Source organism: Lagopus muta, chromosome 1 (assembly GCF_023343835.1).
Source record: "Lagopus muta isolate bLagMut1 chromosome 1, bLagMut1 primary, whole genome shotgun sequence".
NCBI lineage: Eukaryota > Metazoa > Chordata > Aves > Galliformes > Phasianidae > Lagopus > Lagopus muta.
The window spans coordinates 44,059,776-44,082,617 of NC_064433.1; the positions used below are offsets into that span (position 1 = coordinate 44,059,776).

The 22,842-nt window shown below is 41.4% G+C and overlaps 1 long non-coding RNA gene across 5 annotated transcripts in view; it reads right to left on the minus strand.

Moving 5' to 3' along the window:
* LOC125688022 (uncharacterized) overlaps positions 1–22,842 on the minus strand; it is a 110,144-nt gene that overhangs the window by 30,789 nt on the left and 56,513 nt on the right. The window contains exon 5 of one of the 5 annotated variants that reach the window (XR_007374570.1): positions 11,743–11,811. The exons of the other annotated variants lie outside the window; for them this stretch is intronic. This is a non-coding gene — a long non-coding RNA (uncharacterized LOC125688022). The remainder of the gene's footprint in view (positions 1–11,742; positions 11,812–22,842) is intronic. 5 annotated transcript variants of the gene reach the window in all.

Consider the following 22,842-nt stretch of genomic DNA (forward strand, 5'->3'; position numbering starts at 1 on the left):
AGCCATAGGAGTGACAGCCTGTTGGCCCTGTCTCCCACATGCACCCACATCCACAATGCAGCTTCATCTCCAGTCCTGCCTCTGGCTCTGTCTCCTTTTCCTATTGGATGAACACCTGCATCAACTCTGGACCTGGGTTATCACACCCTGAATTGCTGCTAGAGCCTGTTGCCAGCACCCAGTTCTGCCCATATGCTTAGCCTCCATGGGACAGCATGCATCAGTGAGGGCACTGGAGTCACTGTCAGCCCCAGCCCCTTCAGGGAGCTTCACTGCTCCTTGGCACTGAGAAGAAAGGTGCTGTGAAGCAGTAGGCAGCCAATGTCTGCACTCACTTGTAATTCATGTAGTCTCCAGGAAAGAACTAGGTCAAGCTATAACAAGAAATCATTCCCCAGCACATAAGGTCAGATAGACACTGCTCTGGGATACAGATTATGTCCTTTATAATCTTTTTTTCTTATTCTTCCATGTCATAAATGCTGTGTGCTTTCTAATAGAACATGGTGACTCAACATCCATGAGAGTCGATGCTCCTCAATCATCTCCCACATACCTTCCGTTTTTGCAGTACCACTAAAGCACCTTCTACAAAATGCTTTGGCAGTACTTCAAATCCCTCCACCCCCAAACACCTTTTGCTTTCAGAAACTGTATCTGAGTTGGACACTGGCACCTATAAAAAGCATTCTCTTGAGTGCCATCTGTCAATGAGTCTTCAGCAAGGCTATAAAACAAGGGCACTGACAAACGCATGCCAAAACTCAATGCACGTCAGTTTGAGCATTTACAAAAAATATTCCAGGTTACATAAGCAGGGCAGAAGTCCTATATGGTTCCCCAGCCTCTTTTGCGTCAGTCTCCTATCAGAGATGGCATTTGCTGTTGGCTTTGCTCCTTTTTCCATCAGTCAGCCTTGACAAAGTGAATATCATTTGCCCCTTTGCCAGTTTTAACACCAGAGTCAATATGCTAAGTGGCCACAACAAATGCAAACCCTATGGTGTGACGTCGTTTGAGGTAAGCAGAGATGATGTTTTCCAGGAAAAACATATCCAAAGCAGATGTAAGCTCTCTGAACATAAAGCAGGAGAGAGTCTGTGGATTATGTGATAGGAAAATGACCTGCTTAATTAGGATACTAATTGGGATGTTATTAGCTGTGCTAATAACATGCCATGTGACCTTGAGTTGTTTGCCTCTCTGCTCACCTCCATCCTTTTATTCATCTTTGCTACTCCAGTTAGATATCTAACACGTTCTCCTGATATGTTATTTGACAAATCCTGGTTTGCTATCTCCAGCATTCTGTATGTGGCACAATCATCTCTGATGACTTGGCATACTCTTGAAAGGCAAATTTACATAAGACAATGCCACACCATGCTAGTGTGCATGGTTAGTGGTGGCTGGCTCCTAGAAAGGGAGTAGTGCTGGTCCTTGGCAGTTTGTGACTCTGGGATGGCCAACAGTCACGTGCAGGACGAAGTACGTGGGTGCCTGACAACTGTCAGAAATTTGCTTCCAGTCCTCTCCAGGATAAAGATAGTGATCTGGGTTTGACTGTGTGTACCATTTGAACATAGCTGTGGCACTGCTAGCATCTTTCAGCGTGAGGATGTCTGTGAAGGCTGGCTACACTGGAACATGTTTGTAGAACATCCTGCTGCTCCAGAAGATCTGTGAGTGTCTCCAGCAGTGATCTTCCTCTATCCCACCACATAGGTCTTGTAAACCCAGAGTCTTGACATTGCCTGGTGCTGCGTGGCACAGCTACCTTCCATCTGCACCTGGGAAACCACGGAAAAAATAACTCTTCCAGAGATCAGGCAGGTGTGGAGGATGAGGTGAGCCACAGGGGAAGGTTACTGCAATTTGGGAAGCAGAGCACTGTGGAAAAAGATGGTACAAAAATAAATGGCAGCTAGTGACAGCAGGCAGTCAAGTGACTGGAATGATCGGGAAATTTGACTGATCATCTCGAGTGCCAAATCCATTTTCAAAAACCCTAGGGGACTCCCTTAAAAATAACTACCTTGCTGAAGATAGTGAGGAAGGCAGTTGTGTATTTCCCTGTCTTTTCTGACTGCAAAGAATTAATGGCTTCATTTTTTATTTGATTCTTAAATGCCAAATGAGCATGGAAGGAGTCACAAGGCAGAAACCGCAAAAGCTGCCTCTATGGAAACATTTGTTACCCACACCATTTTCTCTGTTGGCTTCATAAGAAGAAAAGCTATCGCTGGGAAAGAGACAAATCACTGGATTGGCTCCTGCAGGTCCCTAGGCCTTTGCTCAGTGAAATGAGTGATGCTAGCAGGAGGATATGATATGCAATTATACATCTCTGGCCATCACTACATCCAGCAATTTGTGCCTAGGACTAGAGAGCAGAGATGAAGATAACTCATGCGGAGCAAAGCAGACAAAAAACTTGAGTTTAAACCTGAGATCTTAGGCCATATCATATAAAATCAACCACTCAAAGCAGAATGGGCAAGTAATTATAGTACACTCTTCCAATGCACTATTTTCCCCTTATTTCAGAGTTTTTCTTTCCTAAAATAGTTTCCAAAAAAACAATACTTCAGATGTTTGAGGATTTACAGCTTCTCCCATGTCCTGTTTTGTTTAGAGCCTTCTCAGAAGAGCATCAACAATAAGGAAGCAAAAAGAGGGGATTAACTGGGAATTTAACCACTATTCCCAAAAAGGAAGAGACGGTAGTCTTGTTCCCTCATGTGAAAGGTCCCAAGAGGAAAGGTAGTGGGCTTAAAAATGACAAAAACTCTTCAAGATATTTTTCAGATTTCCCCTATTTTTTTCAGACCAAAGTACTGTCAACACAGGATCATTCTCCCCAACACTTTTTCATTAAAACAGCATTTTCTAGTGGAAAACTTCTGTCAAAATGTCATGGACAGCTCTATTCAGCAGCCTCTGTTGCCGTGGAGACCTTCTCAAGGTTACAGAGTATTAATAATAGTTCCTCAGCCAAGTCGCTCCTTGCTTACCCAGCAAAGGAGCCGGCCAAATCAGGGCTCCCAAGAGTATTCACCTGTCAGGCAGGAGGGGCCAGCAAGTCCTTAGTCACTTTAGTGGGATTGCAACATTTTCCAGGCAGAGTCACTTCATGTGATTCTCCATTTACTTACAGTTATTCCTGACTTTATTTTTCAGTTCACCTTCCTTTTCTAGAGAAACATACCTGTGAATCTCTAGGCCGTGAGTAAACGTTCAATGTTTTCCTGCACAGGAAACATGCCTCACTCTCTGCTCTTCTGTCTGCAGTTTAAGCCACACCTTTGCCACTGTCATTGCTGTAGTCAACCCTTAGCCCTGTCTGGAGTCCCTCTGACTACAGCATTACTGTTCAGACTCAGAGTTGCAAGAAAAGGTCCCCATATCTATTGATTTTTTGGTGAAAAAGAAATAATATTGCCTTTTTATGCCCTCTGCATACATGGCCTTTATCTCCATCTATTTTTAGAGAGCAGAGAATGGCTGACAACAGATAGCTGTTGATACCAGGCAGTGCTGGGTGAGAGCCAGGCCCCAAGATGATAATTAAATGCTTTTTGTTAGTAATGCTTCAAATTTGAACCTTCAAAGTGTAGACCATGTCTGTCTAGACTCTTAGATATTAAGTTTCCCAAGCAGTGATGTGGTCTTGCCTGTGTTTGTACACACTGGTGTACACATCTCTCCACTAACAGCACGAGCTGCATTGCCCAACCTGATAAAAGTGGTGAAGTGGGATGTTTTAAGCAGGATGCCTTGGAGGGGTCACTCTGGGACAGATCTGCTCAACACCAGTGAAGTGCTGTCTTCACTCTGTAATAAAGACAGACCCACTTTCTGCTTTTTTTCATCCATACAAGGCTTTCTCACAAGCTTTCATACGAGGCTGCTTTTCTGAATCTAGAGAGATCCCCTCTTCCCTAGCTTCTCTCACAGCATAGTTTTAATTAAGCTTCTTCATTATCAGCTCCAAAAATAACTCCTTTCCTCCTACCGGAGAACTGCCCTCGGTACTCCTTGCCCTGAATTCACCCCGTCCACTCTTTCTGAACTACAAATCTTCAACAATATGGTAAATTCTCCTCAAAGGCAACAGAGAATGGATGCAAAAGAGCCACTGGACATTAGGCAAATTCACTCTGCTGGTTCAGATGCAATAAAACATATTTTATGGATTAATCTGACACTTTTTTTATGTTCATCTTTGCATAGCCACCATCAAGTCTGAATGAACAAGCGATACCAAGATCCAAAATAGTCCTGTGTCCATCCATCACCTGGCTTAGGTCTGCAGAGGTGGCTGACCTGGGAGTGCCTTGGTCTCAGCACCAAGGCCTGGGAGAATTCATGCTTCACAGAAGAAGGTCTTCCCCTGTATTACAGGCTTACAGTTTGGCCTGTGGAAACTTACACTTGGTGGAGCAACTTCTGCTTTTTTACAAGCACCACCTTTGGTTTGCTTTCCTCTCAAGGGTGCAGGGAAGGGCCAGCACCCCAGAAATGCAGGCTGACTGGTTGTACCTTGAGGGTTTGGCCTCAGCCCTCTGAAGTAGGGCAGTTTCATCACCCTAATAAGGGGTGGACTGGACCACTCCTTAGTGACAATATCTGAACTCTTCAGAGCAGACTATGCACAATGATTAACAGAGTATGTCATTCCACTTGCAAAGCTATTGATGATAGGTTATCATTCTTCAAACATGCATTTATGTAGGAGAATTTTTAGCTACCTGTAGTTTTATAGCTTCCCCAACCTTTGACCACGCAATGCTTCAGCAATTCAATAAAAACGACTGCTTCAGCAACAACTGAAGATAGGAAGTAAAAAATAATCAATGTGCTTTCAAGACCGAAGTACTCAAGAGTGGAATAAAACAATCTGTATGCTCACAAGGTGAACCTAGAAAGCTCTCACGGCAGCCTTACTGAAAAAAATAAAAGCATTGACTAAATAGCTGTGTGGGGATCAGGACTCTTTAAGGGAAGCCAAGGAGGCACTACCAAGGCAGAAAAGTAGGTCTGCTCTTTTTAAGCAAGATGAGAAATCTGACACTGCAAAAATTTGCTCCACAGTAACAAATTTTTGGCAGGAACATGCCATGCCAGTGCTTCACCTTTCACTCCCATTGGCAGAGCAGAGCCTTCACAGCCGCCCTGTGAAACGCCACACGCGCACCACGACTCCTAAGGCCCTGCTGTGACTTCCACCAAGGAGCCAATGCCAATTAAAAACAAAAGTCATTTTTTAACAGGGATTAGTTCCTCAATCTGGCTCGTTACTTCTGTGTTAGCTGAGTGAGGGGATAGTTCTGTGATGTTCAAGGGAAGGAAAGTCCAGAAGCAAGAGGCCTCATAAAGAGCATCTCCAATTTGTAATGAGAACAGCCTCTTGATCAAGATTCTTCCTTATGTAAAAGAACAGCTTTGCTCTAAATTACAAATAATTATGATGATGGGAGAAATGCCAAGGAAGTTGTGAGTAGAAATCAGGAGCAGCTTGAACACAAAAGGAAAGGGGACCATAAAAACCTAAGTAAGCTTAGGTTACAGACAAAAATTTGTTAAGCAATTTGGTGTTCCTTCAAGGAAGTCAGCTTAACGACCAACATAGTCTTCAACCATAACATGAAATACGAATATCTAGGAAAAACAAGTAAGTAAACTGCATATACAGTCCTTTCTTACATCCCAAAACTACCAGGCATTGGTCTATCACTATTCATCATAGTTGCCTAAAGCTTAAATTCAGTGGTATCATCATTACAAAAATGCACTGAACTGTAACAGCTATACTCAGCAGATGGTTAACATTTGCTATGGGATCTTCTGACTCCAATTTATGTCCTCTGACTAAAGTTAAGAAAAAGAGATGATTTTTACCAGCCCATCTCTTTCATGTCTTTATTGAAGAAATATATCTGACTTTAATTGTGTCCACCTGTACTCAAAAACGCAATCGATAAAACTGGGAAATTGATCTTCAGTGATTCCTAATAAAGAGTATCTGCTTGTTCAATTCTATCAGTGTTTATAGGCCACTGAAAAATAATCATGGAGATGGAAGTATAAAAGAAAGAGCTTGTGTTCTGAACATGCCCTGTGCATTAAACTCTTTCTGAACACTCCTGCTTGAGCTCCATTCTGTAACAGTCTCATTAGATCAGTTTATGAGTCATTAATTCACTTTGTTAATTTATCAGAAAAGTTTTCCTCTGTAGCTTGCCAATCCTTCCTTGTTCAGAGAAAGGAGAAATATGGTACGGTTGCAACGTCAGTTGCATTCCTATCTATGTTTACAATTGCTCTGTGGTTTGCCTTGCAAGTTTTCCTATCAGTGGCCCTGACCCTGTTTCTAAGACTTTTGAAATTCTGGGGTCCACAAAGGACTCTTCAGATGGAGTGACAGAGTGCTGTGGGAAGATCAGCGTGAAATACAGGAACAGTGCTTGAATCAAGGATGAGAAAAAGTCTCTCATGTAGGGAGTTTTCTCCAGTTACCCACAACTTGTGTTCTGACTTCTAGACACCAATGGCTATTTACCACTTTTAAAGGGAACTGAGGCATCTACAAAGAAGATAGAGATTCTCATCTGGTCTAGGCACATTCCTGTGAAGGAGAAAGAACTTTGGTTTCACATTGTGCAATTCACCACTTCATGTTTGATGCTTTAGGTAGCTGCAGACCGCTTTGCATCTTAATCTGAGACACCTTTGTGTGCCTTTCCACATATTACACCAGAGCCTGGGGCCAAGCAACAGGCTGTAAATTCCACTCTGGCAGCCAGGACTCTACCAGGTAAGCACCACTGTGATAGTGCTGAAGTCCCCCCGTGGATGTAGCTATCAGTGTATAATCACTGCCAGAAATATATTACTTTCAGCTGGCAAAGCTGCAGTAATAAATCCACAAGTTATTTTTCTGTTAACTGTATTAGGAAATTTGCTGCTTACTGCTACTCTCTGTGCTCCCTTCGGGTCAGATTCATTCCTTCTTGATATCAAGGCTTTTGCAAGTCAGATTGTTCAGAGTAATAAGCTTTCCTAATGATTAAATTAACACCATGAAATTCCAACATGTAGGACTGACAAAACTGGACTTTGGAAAAGTATTGACTTCTGTTTTTGTCTTTGGAAAAATGCTACAGACATCATCCCACACGCAGCTGTACTCTGGTTCATGCTGTTCATCTGTTTGTCTAGCTTTGTGATTATTGGACCAAAATAAATCACTATAGAGACAAATACTGTCATACAGAGCAAACTCTGAAATACTTTGGTTAAGAACATGAATTTTCTTACTGTTACTTTTCAGACTACCACTAGACAAAAATTAAAGCCAATCTGTGCATTCCAAAGATTACATATCCTTACAGAAATAAAAGATATAACTGCATGTTTGAAAAATAAAATATTTGAAGATTTACCTCCAATGCTGCATATGAAAATTATTTAGAGTCACTTATCCATGTTGAGTGATCAAAAAATTTCCTTCCATTACAGAAGAGCACCCAGAAATAAGAAGATAAGATGACCAGTCGTGCTTACAACAAAAGCCTGTGTCAACCTATATACCTGCATATGATAAAGACAGCCACATGCAAGGATAAAGGCATCAACTGGTTGGCAGTAGAGACTTAAGCCTTCTAAATCACATGGCAAAGATAAATTAGAACTATCTGCCACCTACATCAGATGGTGAAGGAGTCAGGAACACAATGCTCTGGATACCAATTAGTAGCATAATGGAGCCAGTATCTCATGTTCTAGTGTGTCAAATTCCAGCAGTGCCAGTGAGATCAGAACAGAAGTCACAGCAAGGTCACTGCAATCTGTCAGCAGGACAGCTTCAGCTAAGTACCACATCCTAATCCCTGTCTGCTGAGAATTTACCAGAGGAGAAGTGCTGGTAGTTAAAATGAACCTAAAACAATATTTACCAAAGGCATCAGGCCGATAGATGACTTGTGCTGTACAGGACTGTAAAATGCAGCTTATTTTTAACTGTTAAATGAGCATGTTCTGTTTTGATACAGAAATATTCTGAAGTCTGTTTATTCACAGAAATGGCAAGGATATCAGCAGTGTGGCAGAGACAGTACAAACCCCTTCAAATAACATACCACTTCATCCAGCCGCTGTTTGGAGGAGTTACTGCTGTATGGAAAGATGGTTGTGCCCATATGCATCCCTTTAGTGGCTCACCCTCAGGAGTGAGTCAGTTCAGGATGCAGCAACTGTATTAAGAGCACTACACAAATACTGATGAACTCATCCTCCTAGCATCACTTGTCAGGCAGAGAAACAACACCCATGCTGGACAGTGTATGAAGCGCAAAGCAAAAACTTTCTTGTATAATATTTTGCCAGAAGTAATTAATCAGAGCTTACCCTTGTGTGTTAACAGTGAGGTCCCACTCCCAACGTCAGCATACTTTCATGCCCAGCCTGAAGCTGTTTGTAGTCACAGCAGGCAACTTAGCTGACGAGGAATACAATTTCTCCAGCACTCTCATAGTGCCAGGAAAGGAGGGTGAAGTGGCACACTTGAGCTTCAGTAGGGTGAACTGGGGTTGTTGCTTTGTATGTAGATACAATCCTCATGTGCTTCTTACAAAAATAAACAGTACTTTTTCATATGCACTTAAAATCTTTGATGCTAAAAACAGTAGCTGCCCTAATTTAGTCAAGGTAGATGAAATGTAATAGAGAGAAGAACCCACTCCTAGGGATTAGAAGACACGTTAGTCCCATCTTTATTCTTTCTGAGGTCCATTGGCTCCTGTTTGTACATTCTACTATCAATCTTCTGTCTGCTCAGAATTTTTTTTTAGAGGGACCTATTCCCAGGAAAGAAAATGGGAGATAATTTTAACTTATTCAGAACAGCTGTTGAGCAAAAGGAGATGAGTAGTCCAGTTACGTACTAGAAGACTGAAAAGACCAGTGGCAGTTTTGTTGTGCCATTTCCAGACTTCAGCAGGCTTTCAGCACAGTGTCTCTTGCAGGTAAGGTTTCACACTGCAGCTGGCTTGATCTAACAGTGTGCTGCTAAAATGGGTGGGCTGCCTCCTCCGCCATTCCTTTCTGTGTCTTGCTGCTCCATACCTTGCATGGCTTGGTAGCATAACCAAGCTGATCTGACTCACTAGATACTCAGAATATGCACTTTCTTGAGCTGCAACAAGCTTTTTGTGAGCTCAGAGAACTGAAATGACCAAGATTAAGTGCCAAGCAAGAACTGTGCAGCTCATGGTGGGAGGAAGAGTAGAAAGAGAAATGAAAAAACTAGCTTTTTCACATAGTGGTGACCTTTACAATAGATGTGCTATGCTGTGAGCCCTCTTACACACTACAGTAGAAGAAAGAAGTCTATGAGGTGACACCTTCCATTGGTATCATGGAAATGTTTCTCTGTCTTACATCGAAGGACTTCAATTAATTGAGTGGCTGGTAAGGACTGCAAACCACAGAAGGAGACAGGATGTTTATCTTACACAAGAATTACTGCCTAGAAGCCTTAGCAGGTGAAAAATTCTTTTTCCTCTACACAAAGAAACTAATATCTATTGCAATAGTCTAGTGTGAGATAAATTATCGACATACTGTCTAAATAAGCAAGACAGTCAAGCAGGAAGGGACAGCATGCAAACACATGGCCATTTAGATTTGATCAAGAAGCGAACAGTGTTTTAAGTCTGTGCATAAATGCTTTCACTTTCAAAAAAAAATAAGCCACAAGTAATTTACTTGCTAAGAAGTGCTAATTTCCTTTTTTTTTTTTTCCTCCATTTACCAGATATTTGAAGTGCACAAATGAAAAAAGGATTCCAGAAATAAATAGAAGAGAGTATTGCTTAAACTCCTGGGAGAGTCACTCTACCAACCTATAGCCCCAACTGTGGTCATATGGAAAACCAACCCAACAATTAACAACCACTTATCTTTTCTGCCACCTTGTATCTGAAATAAACCCTTTGAACAGTAGGATCAGAGCAAAGGAAGGAGAAAGGAGAAACGAACAAGGTAAGCTTACAAGATTAAGAATATTCTTTACATTTCAAAATGTTTTCTTAATTAGGAATACAGACAGTTGTCTGCATCTTTCCTCTCTTTTTGCTCTCTGCAGCTCAGACCAACACTGGGCATCTGATGTGTTCCTGCAATCAAGCAACAGGCACGCAGACTTCTGGGTTTCTGAGGGATGCTTAAAATATAGGGAAGAATGAAAATGAAGAGATTATAGGCAGGTTGGGATAATAGATGCTAAGCAAAGCTTTTACGTCTCCCATATTTGGCCAATTATGCAAAGAGAGAATCTGCAAAGGTAAGCAGCACATAGGAATGAGTGTCAGAAGACTTCTCTGGGACGGTGTTACAAGACTGATTATCCCTTTATGTGAGTATGATCACCATATCCACCTGGCACTAACAGCTGATAAAATACCATCCCAAGGTAGCTTTTAACAGTGCTTTCATGCGTGGCTCTGTCAGTTGCTTTAGGTGCAACAATGCATCCCATATAGAAGGGTAAAACCCAGGTTAAATACAGAATTAGCACATAACAAAGGAAGGACATCATGCTTGAATCTCTCCCAGTAGCTAAGTCTTCCCTCATTAGCAAGGCAGAGCAGCGGAGCAGTGATATTTCTGTCCAAGTGTTCAGACTAATTGAAAAGTGAGGCAATCAATTGCTAATTTCATAGCTTCTCTGGTTCCTATAAAAATAAAACTTTGTCATGATCCATTCATTAGATTTCTCACCACACCAGCACAGATGATTCCTTATGCCATTGTACTTCCATAAGGAATTACAATCAGCAACACAGGAAGTCTGAGTAAGAGAGCATGGAAAACCATCAATAGCAGAGAGAGCAACGCAGCGTAACAAACGCTTATCCACATGAGTGGCTCCCACCAGAGGAAAGATGTAATTTGTAGCTGCTTCAGTTTCAATTGTGGAGACTGAGAAAAAAGAAAGACTTCCTTCTTTTGTGCTGGAATCTCTTTCATGATGAAGCTATCAAATTCAAATACCAATCATTTGACAGGCTCTTCTTTAGACATACTCAGCAATTCATTTACTACTTAAAAGCCAGCTGACACTGCCAAAATGAATGAGGGTTTGGCAAATAACTTAAGACTAAGAATCTCCCCTCTAAATTTAGTGAGTGCTGTGTTCTATTGTTTATCACAGAGGACGTTTATTGGATGGACTAAAATCCCAATATAGTAGGAACATATTTAAACATAAAATGCCTACCATAAAGTTATTAATATAAACCTATTTTTGAGAAGCTAGGGAGACCAGACAAGAAAAACTTTCTGAAAATAATGGATGACTTCAGTGTGACACCAGCTGTGTGCAGGCTGGTATACAGTTACACCAGATACCTATTTTGCACAATAGGTCTCATGATAGGTAAGAGTGTGTTACAGGATGGATCCACATTAAATTGTGACAATTTTGGCTTCTGCACCATTAGAAGAAACTGCTCAGCTGATTAGAATTATGTTGTTTCTGTAAATCAATCCCTCACATGGGATGTCAAAAGAAAAATTATTTTGTGAGTAGCAAATGTAAGCACACTGATCCATGCACAAGTATCCTGCTGGTATGTAAACGTCCCCCATGTTTCTACCATTAAAGCTCAGTCATGGGAGTGCAGCCAACTGCACTGACAGGTAAGCAGTGTAACTCCAATACAGAGCCCAGAAACATACCTGAAGATAGAGAAGTTTAAATCAAGGGCTGGGGACCAGTAATTCTCAGTTTTACTTCCTTTTCGAGCACTGCAAGGCAATAGAGCATATGGCAAGTCATTACAAACCATCATGCGAAGCCTCCTGGAAAACAGAGATAGCTCATTCACCTGAAGAAGAAAACACAGAGTATCTACTCCAGAGAAGTACTTAGAACACTAATTTAATAATAAAGAAACTGTTCTTTTCTCTTATCTCCATTTCAGTCTACTCTCTTCATTACAGGATAAGTCCATCTCTAGCAAAGAGAATTTTACATGTGAGAGAAAAAATATTAGAGCATAAACCTCACTTCCAAGTCATGGCCTTTTTTTGCATTTTTTTGGGTTTTTTTAAGCCTCATAAGATTAACAGAATTCAATCATTCTAGTCCATGGATGAAAGACTTAAAAAATACTCCAAAACATAACAGTCATACATTTCAGTGAATGAAACGAAGTGGAAAAAAATAGAAGACTCATCTATGCCTTAGTAAAGAGTGTCAGAAGCAAAGCAGCTATGAAAGAAAACTATAAAAAGTAAAGAGAAGCTCAGTGACTAAAAATGGGAGCTATGAAAACAGATTCTCAGCATATATGAACACTTCACCTTTCATGCTGAAAAAAAATAAATTATTTCAAGATACAGTTTTAAGCTGATTGTTGTTGTTTTAAAAAGAAGACCAAGCGTGGAGTATTTCCATCAGTAATAACCTTCCCATGCGAGCAAATGTATTTCTCCCTTAGTTTGCTGATCTGTCATGGCAATGCCAGCTTAAAAAATTCACCCAGCAGCAGTTTGATCCTGTTCTCTGCTTCATGACAGTGCATGTTTGTGAGGTCCTGGAGCGAACAGGTTTTGGACTGACTGCACCCCCAGTCCCTGCCTAAACCCTGCTTTTTCTTCCAGATGGATCACCCCTCAGCTCCACAAATGGCAGACTGGGAGACTTCAAACTGTCAGAAAGATGGGGCTTTCTGGTGCCTAGAAAGTGCTCAAACAGCCCTGCCATCAAATGCCCTACTTCATGCACAATAAACATTTTATTTAAACATTAGCTGGCTCTGTCCCCCAGAGAAGTTGTCCCTGACATCATGGGTTCACCTGGTTTTTCCCATCCCATGTCTCCATTTCCTTTTGGCATAGAAAGATGTTTTTTCACAGCATTACAATGGACAGGAATGGGGAATTTGCCCAGCTGAAAAATAGATTTTGTCTTTGTTTTGCTCAAGTTAGTTCTTGAGGGATGTATCCCCCCCCTTATTGCATGTACAAACATGAGTACACATGCCAGTGCCTAGGGACAGGAAACCACAGGGGTGGCTTCATTGGAGTCTGGCTTAGCCAGTTTACATGGCCACTGAATTAAAATCCTGTGAGCCCTAAAGCTTTTCTTTGTAGCAATAGCCATACAGCCACTGTTTTGCTGTAACTGTGTACGCAACGAGAACACAGTGGATCAAAGTAGCAACCCACAAATAAATAAACCACCTCTCATGTTTACTCCACTTAATTTGATGATTTCTTAATGTGATCTTCCACTCTGACAGCAGACACCTATGGAACCTTATCTCTCAGGGTCACTTGTAATTAATTTGATTCCTGTCAGCAAAGATGATCAGCTAACCCAGTCGAGTCAGCTATAACAGCTTCCTCAAGGAGACAGAATTTGCATGAAGCCAGAGAAGATGACCCGCCATTTTTTTTTCTTTCTTTTTTTTTTTTTTTTTTGTCACAATCTCTTTAAAATCTAGAAAGAAGGGAAAAATTTCCTAATGTGCTGATAGAGAAGACCACTCAGGAGAGCTCTTCTATCAACCTGGCATGTCAAAGCACCAAGAATTAGCAAGGGCAACGTGGATGCAATGCTTCATGGCTGATAGAAAAGTCAGTCAGTCCAAAAGCAAAGAGAAGAAAGACAGAAAAGGCACTCGTTGATCTAGCCTAGGCAATGAGAATTTGAAATTATGAGAGGGACAATTTTTCATGATCTTAGGAAAGAAACAGTTCTCTGTGTGTTGGGCAAACAGGACAAACAGCACTGCCATTGCAGGGCAGATAAGTGGACAAAGCACTCAGCGCTAGTACAGAGCCTGCTGCCTGACCCAAACCAGGCTGTGAGTCTGAGGCTTCATAGCCTGCCATGATGCTGTGCCGTGCTCTATGTGCCCCACACAGCCCTGCCCTCCCTGCTCTGCCTTCACATCAGCAATAGTACTTGTGCAGCCAGGGGCTCAATTGTAACAAGCGGATGATCCAAAGTAAGGCTCATCCATACATCTTCATGGCATGACCACTATTTTCAACAGCAATGTGGTCTTAAGCTGACTGTGAAGCCATACCTGACTCTACAACAGATGTCTGAACATCAAAAATGGCCAATCATATTTACAACATAAGTGCAACTTACTCTTCCACTGCAAGGAAATGATCTGGGGTTTTAAAAACCAGCAGGCTGCTTGTTTCTGTAATTATATCTAATAATGGTATGTTTCTCCTGTCCTAAACGCTGCTGATCTGAAAGAGCATACTTCCAGACACCTACCAAATGACTGATTAATCCGCAGCACAACTGAGGGAAATATGTGAGCAAGCTGACGGTGAGCGCCAGTTTCAGAGAGGGGTCACTGTGGAAAAGAACACTGGGAGGAAGAACAAAATTTGCTCAAGCTCTCTCAGGGCCCTAAACATCTTTTTCAAAATATTTGAGTTTAAAAAAAAAAAAAAAATCCATTCTGTTAGCTCCAAACACACTGCTGCTGCTGAGCCCTGGGAGCCTTTGGGGTTAGTGAAGAGATACAACAGCAAACAGGGAGCCAGCGTGTGAGTCCTATGGGACTCTACAGTTAGCCTGCTCTCTCACAATTCTTCACCAGAATAAGAACTGCCAGGGCACAGTGAATGAGGGCCAAAAGACTTTAGGAGAGGAAGCACCTCTGCCTCCTGGAACCTGGGGAAAAATAAATATGAGTGTGCACCTTTCAGCAGGGAGATTTTCCCCATCTGTGTGCGAGAACAGAGGTTATCAGTCCCCCTCTGTTGTGTCACTCTTTATTTTAGCAATAAAGAAAAGATTACTACCCATCAGCTGTTTAAAACATGGGCAGTTTTGCAATCTCTCCATGCAGAAACACATCAGCTGAGTTCTAGTACAAGCTGGTAACTGTCAACTGCATCCACACCTATTCCTTACGGGCACTGACACAGTAGTTTCCTACACTGCTTTCTCCTCTCAGTTTTCACTGAAAGTTAGCCCATTTTTGTGACAAAACAGCCCAGCCCAAATTCTAGTGGACAACTGACCATGAAATTAAAAGCCTCAGCTGCAACTAATGCTAGCTGTTTCCAAAAACAAAGTGAGAGAGGAGAGTGATGAGAGGAAAAGATAAATAGAGGGTAAGAGCAGAACCTGCTTTCAGAGACCTACCAGGTAGCACCTACCGGTTCCTGCAGCCACTCACTTAGAAGCAATGGCCTGCAGAGGAGATTTCAGTTTCAGCCAGCAAAAAAACAACTGCTCTGCAGACTTAGGGACTGATAACAGTACCAACAACTTCACAGTTTCATGACCTGTACTGTTATTACACAAACCTTAGATCTGGTAATCTTGCTGGGCTGGGTTCAAAAGCCAAGAAGTATGATACAAGCAAAGGCTTCACCTCTTCCTATTTGCAGTGACCTTTCTTGTATTTGAAGACTGTTATCATACCTCCCTTCAGCCTCTTCAAGCTGAACAAACCCAGTCCTCTCAGTCTTTTATCACAGACTTTTGATCATTTTTATTGCATTCAAGTTGACCATAGTTCTGAAAAATACCTTTAGTCTAAGGAACTGTTGCAACAGATATATCAGTGTGCTTCACCAACAGAGCAAAAACCTTAAACAACCTCTAATTTTACTTCCAAACAAGCTGTGTAGAAATCAGGACTGCCCAGTGAAACAGATCTTCCTGTGCTTTGTAACAGCAACTCCACAATGCTGTGCTGCTGCAGTACCAAGTCAAGGCTTCCAGGCAAAGGACTTTTACCAGGAGAGAGATAGAAGAGTCTAATGCCTTTATCATACTGCAAATGAAAATGTTTTACATGTCTTTGAACCCATGAAGATGTGAGGTTAATAACCAGCTATGAATTTCTTACCATAAGGGTCTGAAGTGGTGTTTAAAAAAACAGATAGAAGGAAATAAGGTGGCCAAGTCAGTCTATCTGTGCAGAGGTAGGAGATGACACAGCTTGTCACCATGAACGGACTTTGCATGTTTCCAGTGAATTGTTTTCCACCATGTCATTTACTGTTTCCACTAAGCTAAAAAAAAGATCAACCTACTCACATGTGGAAAGAAGCCACAATCACATCTCACATTACTGAGTAAAATATTATTGTTGATATTTTATGGCTCAGTGTGTACTGCGGAATACAATGGGTTCACATAACAGGGCTGTACACTTGATTTAAAGCTGCATAATATACATAAAACTCCTTACATAGCTACCTGACAGTTAGAAACACCAACCAGCTAATTCTGCAAACTAAAATTCAAAAACAAAACAACAGGAGAAATGCAATTCTGGTAGCTGCTGGAAACAAAATCTTTATCCAGAGCCCTTCCAAGATGCCTCTGAAACAGGAATTTGTAATTACTTAGATTTGTCTGCTTACATCCTGTAATCCAGACACATACATTAAAGATGTAACCTCCTTCCAGTTTGGTAGGAAACAACCAGTGTTATCTTCTCAGAAACCTCAAAGTATTTAATTGCAGGAGAGATCTATATTTTGCAGCACCACCAGCTCGGAGGGCAGGGAGAGGTTATACAGAAGGTCACAAGCAAATTTTATTTACTGAACAAATTGGCCTGTTCCTAAAATTTTAAGCAAATAAAGACGTGCCCCTTTGAACGAACACTTACATTTTGTTCATTCTAGCAAAACCTGCTTATGTCAATACTTCTATTTTCAGTGAATAGCCACTGGACTGAAGAAGGAAAAGCAGAGCCCATTTTTTAGGATGGCTAGAAGGAAAACTACCTTGCACCTGTAGGAAATACAACAGAGATGATACAGCTGTCACTTTGACGGGACTTTGGATACTGTCTCCCACAACATTCCCATGATCAAATGTGGGAAAGTCTAGTTACAGATTTTGTATGAGAAATGCAAAACAAATTGAAAAATGTATTCAAATTGTAATTTTCAAAGCTTCCTTATGGCTCTATAGAGTGTGTTAGATAGCCTTGTGTTAGACAGAGATGCATTGGTATTATCCTGCATTTTCATTCCAAGACAGCCAGTCTTGGCTGACAAGGTAGTGCAGATCCTTTTCTAAGGAAAACAAGCTGCAAGGTGTTGCAAGCCTCAAAGTAGAAACAAACAAAACACAAAACGGCCTTGAATAACTGCAAGATACACAATACCTAATTCAGTAATTGTAAGTTCAAAGTGCTACGCTCGGGGATAATTCACTGCACAAATACAAGGTGAGGAAAGACTGGGCAAAAACTCTGCAAAATAAAAGCTGGGAGTATAGGAAATCACAAATTGAACATGAAATGATCTACTGCCATGACAAGAAGAGCCCCACAACAGTAGCAAGTTCATCCTCAACAGTGTGGATAATCCTAGGCATCCACCATTTTTCTTAAAGCTGCCTTCTGACACAGGCTCCTAGAGAGACCTGCAATAGTTGGAATCACTTAAAAAGGAAAAGTTCACTTATTTCCTTAAAAAACAATCTATTATAAACATAAGGGGCCACTTCAGGATTAACAGGAGTGAAATTATATCCACTAGTTTGTGTAGGAACCAGTTATCTCCCTTTTTAGCTCACCAGCTTGTTTCTGAGAAGCCAGCGCATTATATGGGGAATTTCACAGCATGGGACTCACAGCTCAAATGTCAGCCTCTACCACGAGTACAAAACACCTGTGCATGCAATAGCAGTATAAACAGATGTAGTGGATGCAACTGCAAAGGTATCTGATGTTAAAAATGTGTCTTATGAAGCCATTTAAGACCAGCTCTTCAAAAAATAATGTATGAAAATCTCATTTAATTGTCAAGCAATAAGCAGAGGGGAAGCAGTGTTACCTGTGCAGATGTTTTTTCTTAGTCAATCAAACATAAATTTGTCTAAAAATTTATGTACAAAAAAATTCAAGGTTTTTATGTCAAGTACAATATATTAGTATATTATTATTTCATAATATTCTATTTATTGTAAACTACTGAAATGCATTTTTTATTATCTCCTCTTACCATAACTCAGTTTTAAAGTTTTGAATAACAATCACATCCTTAAACACTTCACCACAGAACCAAATGATTAGACAGATTTCTGATGTTAGAATGTAATCTCAATCTACAAGCTCTTCAATTCAAATGATGTCTGTGGGTCAGAGGGAAGGCAGGACTGCAACTTTAAACATTTTCCAGTGCCAAAAAGCATTACTGAATTGACTTTAGTTCTGCCTGCTGTGAAAACAACAAGAGAAAAAGAATAACAGAGGGTATGAACATTCAGCATGATATCACTCGCCACAAAGTCCAGATCATGCATCTACATAGAATCGTCCATGCCATCTTATAGTTCTTCTGCCTATAACCCTGATTAATCCTTGTGGCTGGATTCTACTGTTAACAGCAAATTCAGGAATCTGGTTTGAATTTCTTGTGCATGACTTAACTATTCATTGAAGGGACTGTAAAAAGTCCTCGAGGTTCTCTGGAGGAGTAAATGAAATGATGGCACTTTTACGAACATAAACAAGGATCTTTTCCTCATTCAACATTATGGAAGACTGAATCATCCAGGCAAAAGGACAGAAAGGGATGTGTTTGGTCCAAGCACATCATGGCTGAGCAATAACAGATGGAGTTCGGCTCTGGCAGCGGAGCTGTTCCAGCTGGTTTGAACAACTTCTCCATCTTACCTCTCTTTCTGCTCTGCCAGCCAAGCTGCTAGAACAGGCATGCAATGAATCTGATCAGAGAGCTGATCCACCTCTAGAACAACCCAGCAAAATAAGTGGTTCTCTGTAGATAGATCCATTCGGTCTACAATTGCCCCAACAGGCTGGACAGCACAGTTGAAAGAGCAGTGCAACAACAAGAATGGGAGCTGGGAGCAGTTAGCAGTGATGGTAATGGAATACACAGAAGAACAGTTGAAGTACCAAATGGATAAGAAAGCCTGACACAGCCACACCAGTACTGCAGCCTTGACCCCACAGTCCTACAACACATCAGGCCCACATTAAGCCACCTGAGGAGGCCCTGTCCCTCCTGCAGCTGTTTGCCTGTTCCTCACATGTGCTGATCGTGCTGCTTCTGAGTTGAGCTGAAGACTGGTTCAGCATAAGCAACAGGTGTAAAACAAATGCTGGAAAGAAAAGGAATCTCAAAAGAGTTGTTCACCTCAAGGAAAACTCGGTCAGAGAATTATTTCCTGTAGAACTTTGTGTCAAAATAGCTACAGTCGTAGTACTTCATATTTTCGACTGTATGGTGCAAATCTGTGCGCCAGTGTAGTCTTGTTTTAAATGAGAACCTCCCAAATACTATCCGGCTTACATTATTTTATATTGTTTTGCATCCACATAAGAAAAAATGGGAAACTAAAGAGCACAGCCAAGCAAAATAAAGTGGCTACGAGGTGCTGCTTCATCATGCCCAGGGAAAGAAAAACAAGCCGTACATACACTCCTGACACCCAGCCATCAAAACAAGTATTTTCCTTTTTCAATTCTGTTTATTTAAACAAGCTTGGGAAGCTGTCATTTCACAAAATAGAGAGGATAACAGGAAACCAGAGCAGACTACAGAGCACTTATCCTTGATTACCCTAGCATACTGTACGTGGCTTCAAGCAGATGGCATGCACTGTTTGATTAACAACTCGCCACTCTACAGGACCAGCCCAGATGAGAACAATAGTTCTGATTAACACCAGAAAGAGATTGCATGAGCAAGGGGGGAAGAAAGCAAAACTACATGAACTCCACACTTGCTTTTGTGAAAAAATACAAAGGGAAGTTATGTTCACAACTTTTTCTGAAAGTCAGTGGGATTTAGACATCTGGCTTCCACACCCTGCAAAATAACCCTTTTGTAGAATTTAAATTACAGCATGAATTGACACCCAAGCTGGCCTAAATATACTCCAAACATCTGTTCAGAATGATATCGCACTGGTGCCAGAGCCCAGACATCACACTACCACTGTATACTTGGAGAACTGAAAACTCATCTAGTCCCCCCCTCCCTGGAAGCATTCAAAGCCAGGCTGGATGGGACTCTGAGCAACCTAGCCTAGAGGGAAGTGTCCCTGCATACAGCAGGGGGGTTGGAACTATCTGATCTTAAAGGTCCCTTCCAACTCAAACCACTCAATGATTCTGTGATGTAACAAAACAAGAAAACCAAATTTTGAGAAAAAATTATACTCAAAATTAACAACTCTCAGGTTACATTGGCCTGATACGTAGGACCAGAATTGTTATCACAGTTACAGGACTTGATGGAAAGCAGTAGTAAAAGCACTACATGAAAGTTCCTTTCCAGAAATAAAAATATAGATTAAAACTATTTGAAATTAAGTATGAGTGCTGCACAAGATACATCATCAAGATGAGTATTTTTGCCAGCATTTAGGTTGACTGAAATACATGTTCTATCTAGGGATCCAACCTGTGTATGCATATTAAATAGTTTCAATTTATGTGACGAATTCTTTTATATAGATCTCTCAATCTTAGTGCTCCTAGCGCCATACAGTCAGTTTGGATGGCGTCTCTTTTCTGTTGAGAACACTGATTCCCTCTGATGCTCTTAGCTGCAGAAAACCTCTTTATTTAAGTGATCCTGAAAAAAAAGTTGTAGCCATAAAATGAATAAAAAGCATGCTGTAAAAGTCCTTGTGTCAGAACACAAACCTTATAAAACAGTCATCATACTAATATTACATCAACCTGTGCAGGAGGCAGTCCAAACAACTCAACTTTGGTAAATATTTCTGGTTGAAATGCAAATACCTTGCTCTAAACAGTCAAAAACATCACACTGGTGTTATTGACATTGCAAAACAGTAGCATGAGCTGAAAGGCAAAGCAGAAGACCCAAAATCATAAATTAGCTGTAACGTTTAGCACTGAGCCTGTCTGCACCTCAGCTTCCCTATCCAGAAAAACAGGTTTTTGTACAGCTTTTCATGATGTATCAGATCCACTCTGTTTCCAAGCTTTTATTAATAAGAGTTTTGTGCAAGATGGAAAGAAGACAGCGTTACTTTAAAATCAGAGTGCAAGCAAAGAGCATCTGCCAGCCACAGAGAAAAACCCAAAACTTCTTTGGCCAAGGAAAGCATGACCTAGTACTCTGCTCAACAGCAATTCTCTGTATGTATAAGAAGCAGTAGTTTTTGGACATCATTTCTTTAATTCTTTCATTAATCTTTACATTTTTGAGGAACATATTACCCTTACCAGATGAAAATTTGAAAAGAAAGCAAGAAAATTGAGGCTACATCTGTTGACCTGAGCTTTTGTGGTTTTTTTTTCATGCACTTTCATATTATTATGAACGCCCAGTATTCTTCAAGGGAATCATTAACACCTTCCATCCCTAATTCCATCGCCATCTCACCCTGTCTTGCTAGCTCAGCTTTGCAAGCTTTGTCCATCCTTGAAGAGCCAAGGTGCACTGCAGGCTGGGAGAATGGATGTTTTTTCTGTATGCAAAGAGAAGATAGCAGGAGACACACAGCACTGCTGCTGGAGGAGCTATAGGGGCTGCTAGGCGCAAAAGAGGGAATGCAAGGTACTGACAGCACTTGGGAAAGGGTGACCAGGGATCAGGGATTGCTATTTAGGAGAGGAGCGCTTGATGAACAAGGAGCATGCACATCCCTGGCTGTGAGATGCGCATCACATGGGCTTTTCCATCTGCTGCTCCCACATGGCAAACACAGTCAGCAACCAGGTAACACTCACATGGAGATCCTGCATGGGGCCAAGGAGCAGAAGGAAGCTGGTGGTGCTGGGTGGCACTGTGTTGGGCAGGGATCCAGGACAGTGAATGTCAGCAGATGTGCTTGCTTGGATCTGCAGGGCTAGGGCTGGCACAGCTACTCTGCCCACATCACCAGATTCTTAAGTATTGATCTTATTCTCCATTTATCAGAATCCATTTGCTGAACATTCAAGACAAAAGCTGGGCCTCACACCAAGAAAGAAAGACAAGAGAACCTGAAGACATGCACCGATTTTCTCAGTTGCACAGAGGTGAGCAGCTGCACAGAAACACTGTGTTCATCTGACTTCTCTTTGGAGTAAACCTCCTAATCAGAGGTCCAGAAAGTTGCTGCAGGAGTATAGTTGCATGCAGCTATATACACAGTAGCATGAGAGTTTTGAGACATATGGTCTAAGAGCTTACCTGCGTAGCAAATGCAATTCAGAAGCTGTGTCAGGCCAGTCAGGCTGAAAATTAGCAGCTGCATTGACTGGTAGTCTGACACAGCCAAGCTTTCTCATCAGTTCAGCCACAACAGTGCATTGCTAGTCCTTATACCAAAGTTTATTCAGATCAAACTATCAATATCTTAATAAGGAAGATTTAATGATTTCCCATCAAGACTATACAATCTGAGAGAGCTGGCTGGACCACGGCTAGCTATCTGGCTATCCTGTTGAGGAAGTCTGTGCTATATATTTCCTGATATTCTGTGAGGTTTTTTCACTTCTGTCCCCATACGCAAGAAGTAGCAAGATGCAATCCTAGTTCTTCAGTTAACAGAAATGATCCAGCACTGCCAAGAACAAAGGGATTGGAAGACAGCACTTCAAAGTGCAGGGTACTCTGACCTCTCATCACACTGACATGCAAGCCATTCAGAAGCCAAGTTGTGCTCCAGAACTGAGGGACCCACATGCAAGACACCAATAACCTATATTCACAGTCCCCACTGATCAGGCTTTTCAGATGTCTCTAGACTTCTGGGAGTAACAAACTGAACTGAAAAATTGAAAGGTCAGCTTTATCAAAGCAGTGCCTGCAGCATGCTTTGTTCTTCTCCATGACAAATCA